We start from the raw sequence: 14,918 nt of genomic DNA on the forward strand, positions 1-14,918 counted from the left end.
GAGAGGGCGCCGGAGCCACTGGGAGTGACAGCTGTCACTCATCCTCAGCACCAGCTGTCACTCATTCATCTCATCACCATCACCATAAAGGCCGGACTGCAACTCCACCTCCTCGCCGAGAAATCAACTACCTATCAGGTAATTCTCTGCTAAACCTCAAATTCGAGTATTAGTCTGATCTCTTTTTGCAGCCGTTTTCCTGGGACGGATACCCTGTCTGCGGAGTTGGTGTTTGGTGTGGACTGCGACGGTTTCGCCTCACACCCCACCCAGATAAGTGGTTATCTCAGGAGCTGCACGAGTGTGTGATTGGAGGTGGAGGTTCTCCCTCCTTTACTGAATACAGACAGTGGGATTACTGAGTGTGCGACCTCACACTCATCTGGACTGTCTCTGTTCTCTGCCAGCAGTACCGCGTCTGACTGCTGAAGACGGCGGCCACCTGGGGCGCAGGGCTTGGCGGCTCCGGTGTTCTTCAGCTCCGTTGGCGGTGGAAGCTGTGTGGATCCGGCTTTTCTCTCGCCAGGCATCTTCTATCGTCGAGCCTGCCCACACGTCACCTGGTGTATGATTGACAGTCACTGTATTGTTATTGTCTGTACATCGTTGTGTGATTCACAACATTAAATTGTTACTTTTTGGCTTATCCATTGTCCATTCATTAACGCCCCCTGTTGTGGGTCTGTGTCACGTCACTTTCACAACAGGATTTCTCGGCCAGCGTCATGGATCCCGAGGGGCGTCAACCATCGCTTGAACAGCCAGTGGAAGAGCGAGGTGCACAGGCGCCAGCAGGAGGCGTGTTGGGTGAGCTGCAGCACATCTTAACCGCCTTTACCGCTCGGTTGGACTTAATTACCGAGCAGAGCAGTGTTCTCAATCGTAGGATGGAGGCTCTCACCGCCCAGGTGGAAGCGCATGCTCAGAGCGCTGCTGCAGCACCTCCCCCTGCTGACCGTGTGCCAGAAACAGACATTCCGCTGGTCGTTCAACGAACCCCCCCACCTTCCCCTGAAGCATACATAAGTCCTCCGGAGCCGTACGGAGGCTGTGTGGAGACGTGCGCGGACTTCTTGATGCAGTGCTCGCTCGTCTTTTCACAGCGTCCCGTCATGTACGCAGCAGACGCCAGCCGGGTGGCTTATGTGATCAATTTGCTTCGAGGAGAGGCACGCGCCTGGGCTACAGCGCTTTGGGAGCAGAATTCACGGCTCCTAACGGTTTATACTGAGTTTGTGAGGGAGTTCCGACAGGTGTTCGACCACCCTCATAGAGGCGAGACTGCTTCAAGTGTGGTGCTGTCGATACGGCAGGGGCGTCGGAGCGCAGCGAAGTATGCAGTTGACTTCCGCATCGCGGCAGCGCGAGCCAGCTGGAATGCTGTTGCGCTCCGCGCCGCCTTTGTAAACGGACTGTCTCTGGTCCTTAAGGAGCACCTGGTGGCGAAGGACGAGCCGCGGGATTTAGATGGGCTTATCGACCTGGTTATACGGTTAGACAACTGATTAACGGAACACCGACGGGAACGAGACGAGGGGCGTGGCCAGGCACAAGCCGTCCCTCTTCCTCCCGGTTCCGAAAGGAAGCTGACTTCCCCACGCTCCACTGCCAGGGCTCTCCACGTGACAACAGCTCCCCCTGCTGACGTTGCTATGGAAACGAGCAAGGCCAAAAAACGATCAGAAAAGAGACAAAGGAGGCTGATCCGTGGAGAGTGTTTTCTCTGCAGCGCTACCGAGCACATACAGAGAGAATGCCCCAAACGGTCAAAACAACAGCACTCGTCCTTAGAGACTGGGCTAAGGGTGAGTCACAACACCCATGTGGGGAAACCCCGACGATCTGCACGAATCCCAGTCACGATCGTGAGTGGGGATCTAACCCTTCACGCCCCAGCACTGGTGGACACGGGGTCGGAGGGGAATCTGCTGGATAGCAGATGGGCAAAGGAGGTTGGGATCCCTCTAGTGGCCTTACCGTCACCATTGTCGGTGCGGGCGCTAGATGGCACCCTTCTTCCACTAATCACACACCAGACACAGTCAGTGACATTGGTGGTGTCTGGGAATCACAGGGAGGAGATTGTGTTTTATGTAACACCTTCTACCTCCCGAGTGATTTTGGGTTTTCCATGGGTGTTAAAACACAATCCCCGGATTGATTGGCCGTCTGGGGTTGTGGTTCAGTGGAGCAAAACCTGCCACCGGGAGTGTTTAGGATCCTCAGTTCCACCCGGTGTGACTGCTAAGGAGGAGGTGTTAGTTCCCTCCAATCTGACGGTGGTGCCAGCCGAGTACCACGACCTTGCTGACGTCTTCAGCAAGGATCTGGCACTCATGCTGCCCCCGCACCGTCCGTACGATTGTGCCATTGATTTGATACCGGGCGCTGAGTACCCGTCCAGCAGGCTGTACAACCTCTCACGTCCGGAACGCGAATCAATGGAGACCTACATCCAGAACTCGTTAGCTGCCGGGTTGATCCGGAACTCCACCTCCCCGATGGGTGCTGGTTTCTTTTTTGTGGGCAAGAAGGACGGCGGACTCCGTTCATGCATTGATTACAGAGGGCTGAACGAGATCACGGTTCGCAACCGATACCCGTTACCTCTGTTGGATTCAGTGTTCACGCCCCAGCATGGAGCCCAAATTGTCATGAAATTGGATCTTAGGAATGCTTATCACCTGGTTCGGATCCGGGAGGGAGACGAGTGGAAGACGGCATTTAACACCCCGTTAGGTCACTTTGAGTACCTGGTCATGCCGTTCGGCCTCACCAATGCGCCCGCGACATTCCAAGCATTGGTTAATGACGTCTTGCGGGACTTCCTGCATCGGTTTGTCTTCGTATATCTAGACGATATACTCATCTTTTCTCCGGATCCTGAGACCCATGTCAAGCATGTACGTCAGGTCCTACAGCGGTTGTTGGAGAACCGGCTGTTTGTGAAGGGCGAGAAGTGTGAGTTCCACCGCACTTCTTTGTCCTTCTTGGGGTTCATCATCTCCTCCAACTGCGTCGCCCCTGATCCGGCCAAGGTTGCGGTGGTGAGAGATTGGCCCCAACCTACGAACCGTAGGAAACTACAACAGTTCCTCGGTTTTGCAAATTTCTACCAGAGGTTCATCAAGGGCTACAGTCAGGTAGTTAGCCCCCTGACAGCCCTGACCTCCACAAAAGTCCCCTTCACCTGGTCGGATCGGTGCGAAGCCGTGTTTAGGGAGTTGAAATGCCGGTTCTCGACTGCACCGGTTCTGGTGCAGCCCGATCCCAAGCGCCAGTTTGTTGTTGAAGTGGATGCCTCTGACTCAGGGATAGGAGCCGTGCTGTCCCAGAGCGGGGAGTCCGACAAGGTTCTCCATCCACGTGCGTACTTTTCCTGCAGGTTGACCCCAGCTGAACGGAACTATGACGTCGGCAATCGGGAACTTCTTGCGGTGAAGGAGGCTCTTGAGGAGTGGAGACACCTGTTGGAGGGAGCATCGGTACCATTTACGGTTTTCACAGATCATCGGAACCTGGAGTACATCCGGACCGCGAAGCGTCTGAACCCCAGGCAAGCCTGCTGGTCGCTGTTCTTCGGGCGTTTTGACTTCCGGATCACCTACCTCCCCGGGACAAAGAACCAACGATCTGACGCCCTGTCCCGGGTGCACGAAGAGGAGGTCAAGACCAAGCTGTCAGACCCCCCTGAAACCATCATCCCCGAGTCCACTGTCTTGGCCGCCCTTACCTGGGACGTGGAGAAGACCGTCCGGGAGGCCCTGACACGGAGCCTGGACCCGGGGACAGGTCCGAAGGACAAACTGTACATCCCACCAGAGGCCAGGGCTGCGGTCCTTGACTTCGGTCATGGTTCCAAGCTCTCCTGTCACCCAGGGGTGCGAAGGACCATGGCAGTGGTCCGGCAGCGCTTCTGGTGGGTGTCTATGGAAGCCGACGTCCGGGAGTATGTCCAGGCCTGCACCACCTGTGCCAGGGGCAAAGCCGACCATCACAAGGCCCAAGGCCTCCTCCAGCCTCTCCCTGTGCCTCGTCGCCCCTGGTCTCATATCGGCCTGGACTTTGTCACGGGCCTCCCGCCGACCCAGGGCAACACCACCATCTTAACGATAGTGGACCAGTTCTCCAAGGCGGCCCACTTCGTGGCCCTCCCGAAGCTCCCAACGGCCCAGGAGACTGCAGACCTCCTGGTCCACCATGTCGTGCGTCTGCATGGGATTCCATCAGACATTGTCTCAGATTGTGGTCCTCAGTTCTCCTCCCAGGTCTGGAGGAGTTTCTGCAGGGAACTGGGGGCCACCGTCAGTCTCTCGTCTGGGTACCACCCCCAGACGAACGGGCAGGCAGAGCGGACTAACCAGGAACTGGAGCAGGCCCTCCGCTGCATGACCTCCACGCACCCGACGGCCTGGAGTGACCATCTGGCCTGGATCGAGTACACTCATAATAGCCAAGTCTCATCTGCCACCGGCCTCTCCCCGTTTGAGGTGTGTTTGGGGTACCAGCCCCCATTGTTTCCACTGGTGGAGGGAGAGGTCGGGGTGCCCTCGGTCCAGGCCCATCTGAGGAAGTGCCGTCGGGTGTGGCGTACCGCCCGCTCTGCCCTGCTCAGAGCCCGGACGAGGGCTAAGGCCCATGCAGACCGCCGGCGTTCCCCGGCCCCTGCATACCAGCCCGGGCAGGCGGTTTGGTTATCCACAAAGGACATACCTCTGCACACGGAATCCCAGAAACTAAAGGACAGATTTATAGGACCCTTCACCATCGTGAAGGTCCTCAGTCCAGCCGCAGTGAAGCTGGCAGCTTCAGCTTCACTGCGGATACATCCAGTATTCCATGTCTCCAGACTCAAACCCTGCCACACCTCTCCCCTCTGTGCCCCCGGACCGGCGCCGCCGCCTGCCTGGATCATCGACGGGGAGCCGGCTTGGACTGTGCGCCGACTCCTGGATGTTCGTCAAAAGGGCCGGGGGTTCCAGTATTTGGTGGACTGGAAAGGATATGGCCCCGAAGAACGCTCCTGGGTGAAGAGGAGCTTCATCCTGGACCCGGCCCTCCTGGCCGATATCTACGCCCGGCACCCGGACAAGCCTGGTCGGGCACCAGGAGGTGCCCGTTGAGGGGGGGGTCCTGTTGTGTGGGCCGCTGAAGAGGAGGTACTGCTGGCCCACCACCACCAGATGGCGCCCTGCTTGGAGTGTGGGCTTCAAGCACGAGAGGGCGCCGGAGCCACTGGGAGTGACAGCTGTCACTCATCCTCAGCACCAGCTGTCACTCATTCATCTCATCACCATCACCATAAAGGCCGGACTGCAACTCCACCTCCTCGCCGAGAAATCAACTACCTATCAGGTAATTCTCTGCTAAACCTCAAATTCGAGTATTAGTCTGATCTCTTTTTGCAGCTGTTTTCCTGGGACGGATACCCTGTCTGTGGAGTTGGCATTTGGTGTGGACTGCGACGGCTTCGCCTCACACCCCACCCAGATAAGTGGTTATCTCAGGAGCTGCACGAGTGTGTGATTGGAGGTGGAGGTTCTCCCTCCTTTACTGAATACAGACTGTGGGATTACTGAGTGTGCGACCACACACTCATCTGGACTGTCTCTGTTCTCTGCCAGCAGTACCGGGTCTGACTGCTGAAGATGGCGGCCACCTGGGGCGCAGGGCTCGGCGGCTCCAGTGTTCTTCAGCTCCGTTGGCGGTGGAAGCTGTGTGGATCCGTCTTTTCTCTCGCCAGGCATCTTCTATCGTCGAGCCTGCCCACACGTCACCTGGTGTATGATTGACAGTCACTGTATTGTTATTGTCTGTACATCGTTGTGTGATTCACAACATTAAATTGTTACTTTTTGGCTTATCCATTGTCCGTTCATTAACGCCCCCTGTTGTGGGTCCGTGTCACGTCACTTTCACAACAGGTTCAGGAATGTCTGAAAGCAGTGTGTCCTCTGGCTTCATGGATAGATAAAGCTGAGTATCATCTGCGTAACAATGAAAATTTAAGCAATGCTTTCTAATAATACTGCCTAAGGGAAGCATGTATAAAGTGAATAAAATCGGTCCTACCACAGAACCTTGTGGAACTCCATAATTAACCTTAGTCCATGAAGAAGACTCCCCATTTACATGAACAAATTGTAATCTATTAGATAAATATGATTCAAACCACTGCAGTGCAGTGCCTTTAATACCTATGGCATGCTCTAATCTCTGTAATAAAATTATATGGTCAACAGTATCAAAAGTTGCACTGAGGTCTAACAGGACGAGCACAGAGATGAGTCCACTGTCTGAGGCCATAAGAAGATCATTTGTAAGCTTCACTAATGCTGTTTCTGTACTATGATGAATTCTGAAACCTGACTGAAACTCTTCAAATAGACCATTCCTCTGCAGATGATCAGTTAGCTGTTTTACAACTACCCTTTCAAGAATCTTTGAGAGAAAAGGAAGGTTGGAGATTGGCCTATAATTAGCTAAGATAGTTGGGTCAAGTGATGGCTTTTTAAGTAATGGTTTAATTGCTGTCACCTTAAAAACCTGTGGTAAATAGCCAACTAATAAAGATGGATTGATCATATTTAAGATCGAAGCATTAATTAACGGTAGGGCTTCCTTGACCAGCCTGGTAGGAATGGGTTCTAATAGACATGTTGATGGTTTGGAGGAAGTGACTAATGAAAATAACTCAGACAGAACAATCGGAGAGAAAGAGTCTAACCAAATACCAGCATTACTGAAAGCAGTCGAACATAAAGATATGTCTTTGGAATGGTTATGAATATTTTTTTCTCTAATAGTTAAAATTTTATTTGCAAAGAAAGTCATGAAGTCATTACTAGTTAAAGTTAAAGGAATACTCAGTTCAATAGAGCTCTGACTCTTTGTCAGCCTGGCTACAGTGCTGAAAAGAAAGCTGGGGTTGTTCTTATTTTCTTCAATTAGTGATGAATAGTAAGATGTCCTAGCTTTACGGAAGGCTTACTTATAGAGCAACAGACTCTTTTTCCACGCTAAATGAAGATCTTCTAAATTAGTGAGACACCATTTCCTCTCCAGCTTATGGGTTATCTGCTTTAAGCTGTGAGGCTTAAAGCTGTCATTCTCAGCATCTATGTGGATGTTAAAATCACTATAATTATCTTAGCTAAGCACTAAGTCAGACAAAAGGTCTGAAAAATCACAAAGAAACTCACAGTAACGACCAGGTGGACAATAGATAATAACAAATAAAACTGGTTTTTGAGACTTCCAATTTGGATGGACAAGACTAAGAGTCAAGCTTTCAAATGAATTAAAGCTCTGTCTGGGTCTTTGATTAATTAATAAGCTGGAGTGGAAGATTGCTGCTACTCCTCCTCCTCGATCCGTGCTTCAAGCATTTTGACAGTTAGTGTGACTCGGGGGTGCTGACTCATTAAACCATCCTGCTGTAACCAAATTCAAATTTAGTAATTTATAAAGCGCCAATTCATGACGAACTCGTCTCAAGGCGCTTCACACAACATAAAACAACAACAAAAAAAACTGAATAAAAAATTTTAAACACAATAAAAAGATGACCATAAAAGAATACAAGAATAAAAACACATAACACTAATGATAAAACAGAGAAAACAAATGAGTCTTTAACGTGACTTAAAAGTCTCCACAGTATCAGACTGCCGAATGTGTGCCGGGGAGATCGTTCCACAGAGCTGGAGCACGGTATGAGAAAGCTCTGTGACCGGCAGACTTTTTATTCACCCTGGGAACACACAGAAGTCCTGCACCCTGAGAATGCAGGGACCGAGCCGGCACATAGGGGCTTACCAGGTCAGCCAGATAGGGAGGTGCAAGTCCATGAACAATTTTATAAACTAATAACAGTACTTTAAATCCAATCTTGCAGCAACTGGAAGCCAGTGCAGGGATGCCAAATGGGCGTAATGTGGTCAAACTTTCTGCTTTGTGTCAAAAGTCTGGCAGCAGCATTTTGAACCAGTTGAAGACCCCTAATCCTGGACTGCGGTAAGCCTGAAAATAGAGCATTACATAGTCCAGTCTAGAAGAGACAAATGCAGGAATCAAGTCTCAGCGTCAGCCACAGACAGGATGGGAAGAAAGCAGTCCTCGTAATGTCTCTAATGTGGAGATCAAAGGACAACGTAGGATCAAAAATTACTCCAAGGTTCCTCACTTTATCCGTAGACTGCTGGGGGGTTCCCATGATGCACTCAGTGTTTCTTTCTCTTTTTGCTCTGTATGCACCACTCTGCATTTAATCATTATTGATTGATCTCTGCTCCCCTCCACAGCATGTCTTTTTCCTGGTTCTCTCCCTCAGCCCCAACCAGTCCCAGCAGAAGACCTGCCCCTCCCTGAGCCTGGTTCTGCTGGAGGTTTCTTCCTGTTTAAAGGGAGTTTTTCCTTCTCACTGTCGCCAAGGTGCTTGCTCACAGGGTGTCGTTTTGACCGTTGGGGTTTTACATAATTATTGTATGGCCTTGCCTTACAATATAAAGTGCCTTGGGGCAACTGTTTGTTGTGATTTGGCGCTATATAATAAAATTGATTGACTGATTGATGTATAACACATGAACCTAAGCTAAGTGCTAGCTGATCAAATTGATGCCGATACTGATTGATGTATAACACATGAACCTAAGCTAAGTGCTAGCTGATCAAATTGATGCCGATACCTCGCTGGACCAAGAACCATAACTTCAGTCTTATCAGAAAAATTTTTTCTCTAATAGTTAAATTTATTTGCAAAGAAAGTCATGAAGTCATTACTAGTTAAAGTTAAAGGAATACTCGGCTCAATAGAGCTCTGACTCTTTGTCAGCCTGGCTACAGTGCTGAAAAGAAACCTGGGGTTGTTCTTATTTTCTTCAATTAGTGATGAATAGTAAGATGTCCTAGCTTTACAGAGGGCTTTTTTATAGAGCAACAGACTCTTTTTCCAGGCTAAATGAAGATCTTCTAAATTAGTGAGATGCCATTTCCTCTCCAGCTTATGGGCTATCTGCTTTAAGCTGTGAGTGTGTGGGTTATACCACGGAGTCAAGCATTTCTGATTTAAGGCTCTCTTTTTCAGAGGGGCTACAGCATCCAAAGTTGTGCTCAATGAGGATGTAAAGCTACTGACGAGATAATCTGTCTCACTCACAGAGTTTAGGTAGCTACAACCCCTGGCAAAAATTATGGAATCACCGGCCTTGGAGGATGTTCATTCAGTTGTTTAATTGTGTAGAAAAAAGCAGATCACAGACATGACACAAAACTAAAGTCATTTCAAATGGCAACTTTCTGGCTTTAAGAAACACTATAAGAAATCAAGAAAAAAGATTGTGGCAGTCAGTAACGGTTACTTTTTAGACCAAGCAGAGGAAAAAAATATGGAATCACTCAATTCTGAGGAAAAATTATGGAATCACCCTGTAAATTTTCATCCCCAAAACTAACACCTGCATCATATCAGTTCTGCTCGTTAGTCTGCATCTAAAAGGAGTGAACACCTTGGAGAGCTGTTGCACCAAGTGGACTGACATGAATCATGGCTCCAACACGAGAGATGTCAATTGAAACAAAGGAGAGGATTATCAAACTCTTAAAAGAGAGTAAATCATCACGCAATGTTGCAAAAGATGTTGGTTGTTCACAGTCAGCTGTGTCTAAACTCTGGACCAAATACAAACAACATGGGAAGGCTGTTAAAGGCAAACATACTGGTAGACCAAGGAAGACATCAAAGCATCAAGACAGAAAACTTAAATATGTCTCAAAAATCGAAAAATGTACAACAAAACAAATGAGGAACGAATGGGAGGAAACTGGAGTCAACGTCTGTGACTGAACTGTAAGAAACCGCCTAAAGGAAATGGGATTTACATACAGAAAAGCTAAATGAAAGGCATCATTAACACCTAAACAGAAAAAAACAAGGTTATAATGGTCTAAGGAAAAGCAATTGTGGACTGTGGATGACTGGATGAAAGTCATTCAGTGATGAATCTCGAATCTGCATTGGGCAAGGTGATGATGCTGGAACTTTTGTTTGGTGCCTTTCCAATAAGATTTATAAAGATGACTGCCTGAAGAGAACATGTAAATTTCCACAGTCATTGATTGTTTATTAAGTACAGGGTACTTAAATTTCGTGATTTGGTCGATTTGAAAATATTACAAACAATGTACCAAGCAAATAAAAATACTTTACCAACAAACATTCAAATATGTTTGAGAAAGAGTAAGTAGTTATAAACTGAAAGGAATAGAAGTCTTTAGAAAACCAAGATACAGAACCAGAGTAAAAGAACGGAGTATTGCAGTAAATGGTGTAAAATTATGGAACAATCTCAACAAAGAAATTAAAGAATTAAGGTTGCTTAAATTATTTAAAAAACGTATTAAACTAGATGTATTAAGTAAGTATGAAACTATAAAATAAGTTAGTGGGCTGTAAGGAAGTTAAAAAAAATGTAATTTGTTAATAATGTATAAAATGTTTTAAGTTTAAAAATGTAACCTGTCAGAGATGTAATCTATTTAATAATGGTCATAATTATGAAATAAGTCAGTGGTATGTGACAAGTTAAAGAAATACAATCTGTTAAATAATGTTGAAAAATGACGCTGGATATTGAAAGATTGTATTGTAAAAAGGGGCAGAAAATATAAGACTTGTTCTTCTCTCTGCTCCTTTTCATTCTGGTAATGGAGATGCTTTATTTCTGCTTTTCTGTTTTTTGTTTTTCTTTTAAATGAATGAAATAAATAAATAAATAAATATGGGGCTGCATGTCAGGTAAAGGCACTGGGGAGATGGCTGTCATTACATCATCAATAAATGCACAAGTTTATGTTGATATTTTGGACAATTGAAAGGATGTTTGGGGATGATGAAATCATTTTTCAAGATGATAATGCATCTTGCCATAGAGCAAAAACTGCAAAAACATTCCTTGCAAAAAGACACATAGGGTCAATGTCAATGAGCAGATCTGATTTGATGCAGGTGTTAATTTGGGGATGAAAATTTACAGGGTGATTCCATAATTTTTCCTCAAAATTGAGTGATTCCATATTTTTTTCCTCTGCTTGGTCTAAAAAAGTAACCATTACTGACTGCCACAATCTTTTTTTCTGATTTCTTATAGTGTTTCTTAAAGCCAGAAAGTTGCCATTTGAAATGACTTTAGTTTTGTGTCATGTCTGTGATCTGCTTTTTTTCTACAAAATTAAACAACTGAATGAACATCCTCTGAGTCCGGTGATTCCATAATTTTTGCCAGGGTTTACTCTGCACTGTGTTGGTATATGGCATTGAAGAACATGAAGGAATCATATCCTTAAACCTAGCTACAGCGCTTTCAGAAAGACTTCTACTGTAATGAAACTTTTCCCCACTGCTGGGTAGTCCATTAAAGTAAATGTGTAAATATTTAAGAAATGATCAGACAACAGGGGGTTTTCAGGGAATACTGTTAACCCCTTAACGCCTGAATTTATATAGCTGTATATAAAAAAATATTGTGTGGTTTTGTTTTGCCTTTAAGTAGATGGAAATAATGTTGAGATTATTAATTACACTTTTGCACAAAAAAATAAATAGTAATTTTCGTATTTTGGTAATAATTATGTTATAATGTTATAATAATAATGGTATGTTGCAAATTTGCGACAGCAGGCATACTGTCAATTTGGTATGTTGCATATTTGAGTCAAATATTGTAGCATATATGCGACCAATAGGCGTTAAGGGGTTAAGTCTTCAGTTTCTATGCCATATGTCAGAACAAGATCTAAAGTGCGGTTAAAATGGTGGGTGGGCTCATTTACATTTTGAGCGAAGCCAACTGAATCTAATAATAGATTAATGCATGTTGAGGCTGTCATTCTCAGCATCTATGTGGATGTTAAAATCACCCACTATAATTATCTTATCTGAGCTAAGCACTAAGTCAGACAAATGGTCTGAAAATTCACAGAGAAAACTCACAGTAACGCCAGGTGGACGATAGATAATGACAAATAAAACTGGTTTTTGAGACTTCCAATTTGGATGGACAAGACTAAGAGTCAAACTTTCAAAGGAATTAAAGCTCGTCTGGGTTTTTGATTAATTAATAAGCTGGAGTGGAAGATTGCTGCTAATCCTCCTCCTCAACCCGTACAGCATTCTGACAGTTAGTGTGACTTGGGGGTGTTGACTCATTTAAACTATACATAATTCACCTGCTGTAACCAGGTTCTGTAAGGCAGAATAATCAATATGTTGATCAATTATTATATCATTACTAACAGGGACTTAGAAGAGAGAGACCTAATGTTTAATAGACCACATTTAACTGTTTTAGTCTGTGGTGCAGTTGAAGGTGCTATATGATTTTTCTTTTTGAATTTTTATGCTTAAATAGATTTTTACTGGTTATTGGTGGTCTGGGAGCAGGCACCGTCCTACGGGGATGGGGTATTGGGGGGATGGCAGGGGAGGAGAGGGCTGGGCAGAGAGGTGTGTAAGACTACAACTCTGCTTCCTGGTCCCAACCCTGGATAGTCACTGATTTGGAGGGTTTAATAAATTGGGCCAGATTTCTAGAGATGAGAGCTGCTACCATCCAAAGTGGGATGGATGCCGTCTCTCCTAACAAACCAGGTTTTCCCCAGAAACTTTGCCAATTATCTATGAAGCCCTCATTTTTTGGACACCAATCAGACAGCCAGCAATTCAAGGAGAACATGCAGCTAAACATGTCACTCCCGGTCCGATTGGGGAGGGGCCAGAGAAAACTACAGAGTCCGACATTGTTTTTGCAAAGTTACACACCGATTCAATATTAATTTTAGTGACCTCCGATTGGCGTAACCGGGTGTCATTACTGTGAATTACAATCTTATCAAATTTACGCTTAGCCTTAGCCAGCAGTTCAAATTTCCTTCACTGTCGCCTGCTCTGGTCCCCGGAAGACAATTGACTATGGTTGCTGGTGTCGCTAACTTCACATTTCTCAAAACAGAGTCGCCAAAACCAGCGTTTGTTCCTCGGCGGGTGTGTCGCCGAGTGGGGAAAAACGGTTAGAGATGTGAACGGTTGGTGGTGTACAGGGGCTTTGGTGGTGTACAGGGGCTTCAGTAGTGTGTAAATTGTGTGTAATGAAGTGTGAACTTCCAGGCCCATTGTGTCAAAGGGGGGAAAACCGTTAGGTGCATATTCCATCCAAAACACGTCCTAGAGTAACTGTCTGGAGCGCAGGCTAAGGAGGGCCTGACGCCTTATTTATCACAGTGGTGATCTTCAACCATTTTGTCTCTGCTCCCTCATCTGCTCCTGAACACTCCAAAGCAGTCATATGGGACTGTCACCATTCCTTACCAGCTTGTCAGGGATGCCACCAATCTTCATGATTCCACACAATCCTACATGATGTTTTGCATCAAAGGCTCCTGTCCAATTTGTCAAACTGTAAGTATAATGTCACCTGCAAATCATTAACCTGTTCTATATAGTCCATGAGCCAAAGTCAATTTTGGCCTAATCACTACCACTTACTGGGACTAAATGACACAATCTAGCCTATAGAATCTGAAATTATCACCAATTTTGCTGTTATGACCCCATAACTCACAACATTTCCATCATAGATAGCCTAAACTAAACCTTTTTGTTATGATCAGACAAATAATGTGGTATATGTTTCAATATGATTGGAGCATTTTTAAATTTTGACCTCTGTTTAATTCTGCATTAACCCCTACCTGGCTACAGCTACCACTCTGGTATGGCTATCATACATTATTGTGCAGGCCATGGTACACTGAGGCTGGATATGTGTTGCCTGGATTATGGGCCAAGCGAAAACCCGCTTGGCCCATGTATTAATAATTTTTGTGGAGGATGAATACTTGTTTGACTGTACTGTTGATTTGAAAACCAGCCTGTTCCTTTCTGAGGGCATTGTCTGCTCAGTTTTGGATTCTCTGAAGAGTAATTGCCCCATTTCTTTATTGCCTACGGTAATAGTGTCACACCACTCCAATTCTTCCACTATTTCAGATCTCCTCTTTTATGTCATTTAACAATCAGTCTTTCTTCCATTTATCAGGTACTTTTCTCCTCATGCCATATCCTCCTAAAAAGCTGTCATTACTTTTACTTGCCATACCATTGCGTGCTTTGTATAGTTCTGCTGGGATGTAATCAATTCCTGGTTCTTTTCCCTCTGTCTTCTTCAGTGCTGCATAACCTTTACTTCTATTATCTCGGTTGTATCCATCTCACAAATGCACTTTATGGTCTTCAGCCTGTTTTTGGGACCCTTTCTGACTAATGCATCTGCAAAATGTGAGCCCATATTTCTAGTTGAACATCTTTGTCCTTTTTGTTTCACCTCTCTTGTCCTGAACTGCTGCAACTTGCTTGTTTCTTATTTGTGATTTTCCAGGCTGCTTAGAAAAATTCTTTAATTTTTCCCTTTTTGGCTGCTTTGTCTCCTTCATTTCCTATTTGTCCGAAACAAATCCTCTTGTCCTCTCTGGATCTGCATTTAACTTCTCAGTTTTTCAGCAGGTACTCTCATCGTAGCTTGCCTTTTATCCTCTGGTTTCATGTTATGTTGATTTTCTGTGATGGTCTATTGCTTTCCATGTGTCCTTGTTTGTATCTTACTAGGCCTAAAACATTTTTGGAAGTATCTTTGTACACATTCTCCACCAGTATACTACCTTCACTGGAATTTTCTTCAACCTCCAATGCTTACGATCTGTTCCACAGTTTGTTAAACTTTGATTTGAACATGTTCTTTTCAAGCTACTCTGTGTCAAATTTTGTTTGATAACTGCTCCATGTGGATTCCTGTGTCATTTCAGATTTACTTTCATGATTACCAGGTAGTTGTCACTGACTGAATGAAATCAAACATCACCCCAAT

This window comes from Thalassophryne amazonica, chromosome 3 (assembly GCF_902500255.1).
Source record: "Thalassophryne amazonica chromosome 3, fThaAma1.1, whole genome shotgun sequence".
In the NCBI taxonomy this organism is placed as follows: domain Eukaryota; kingdom Metazoa; phylum Chordata; class Actinopteri; order Batrachoidiformes; family Batrachoididae; genus Thalassophryne; species Thalassophryne amazonica.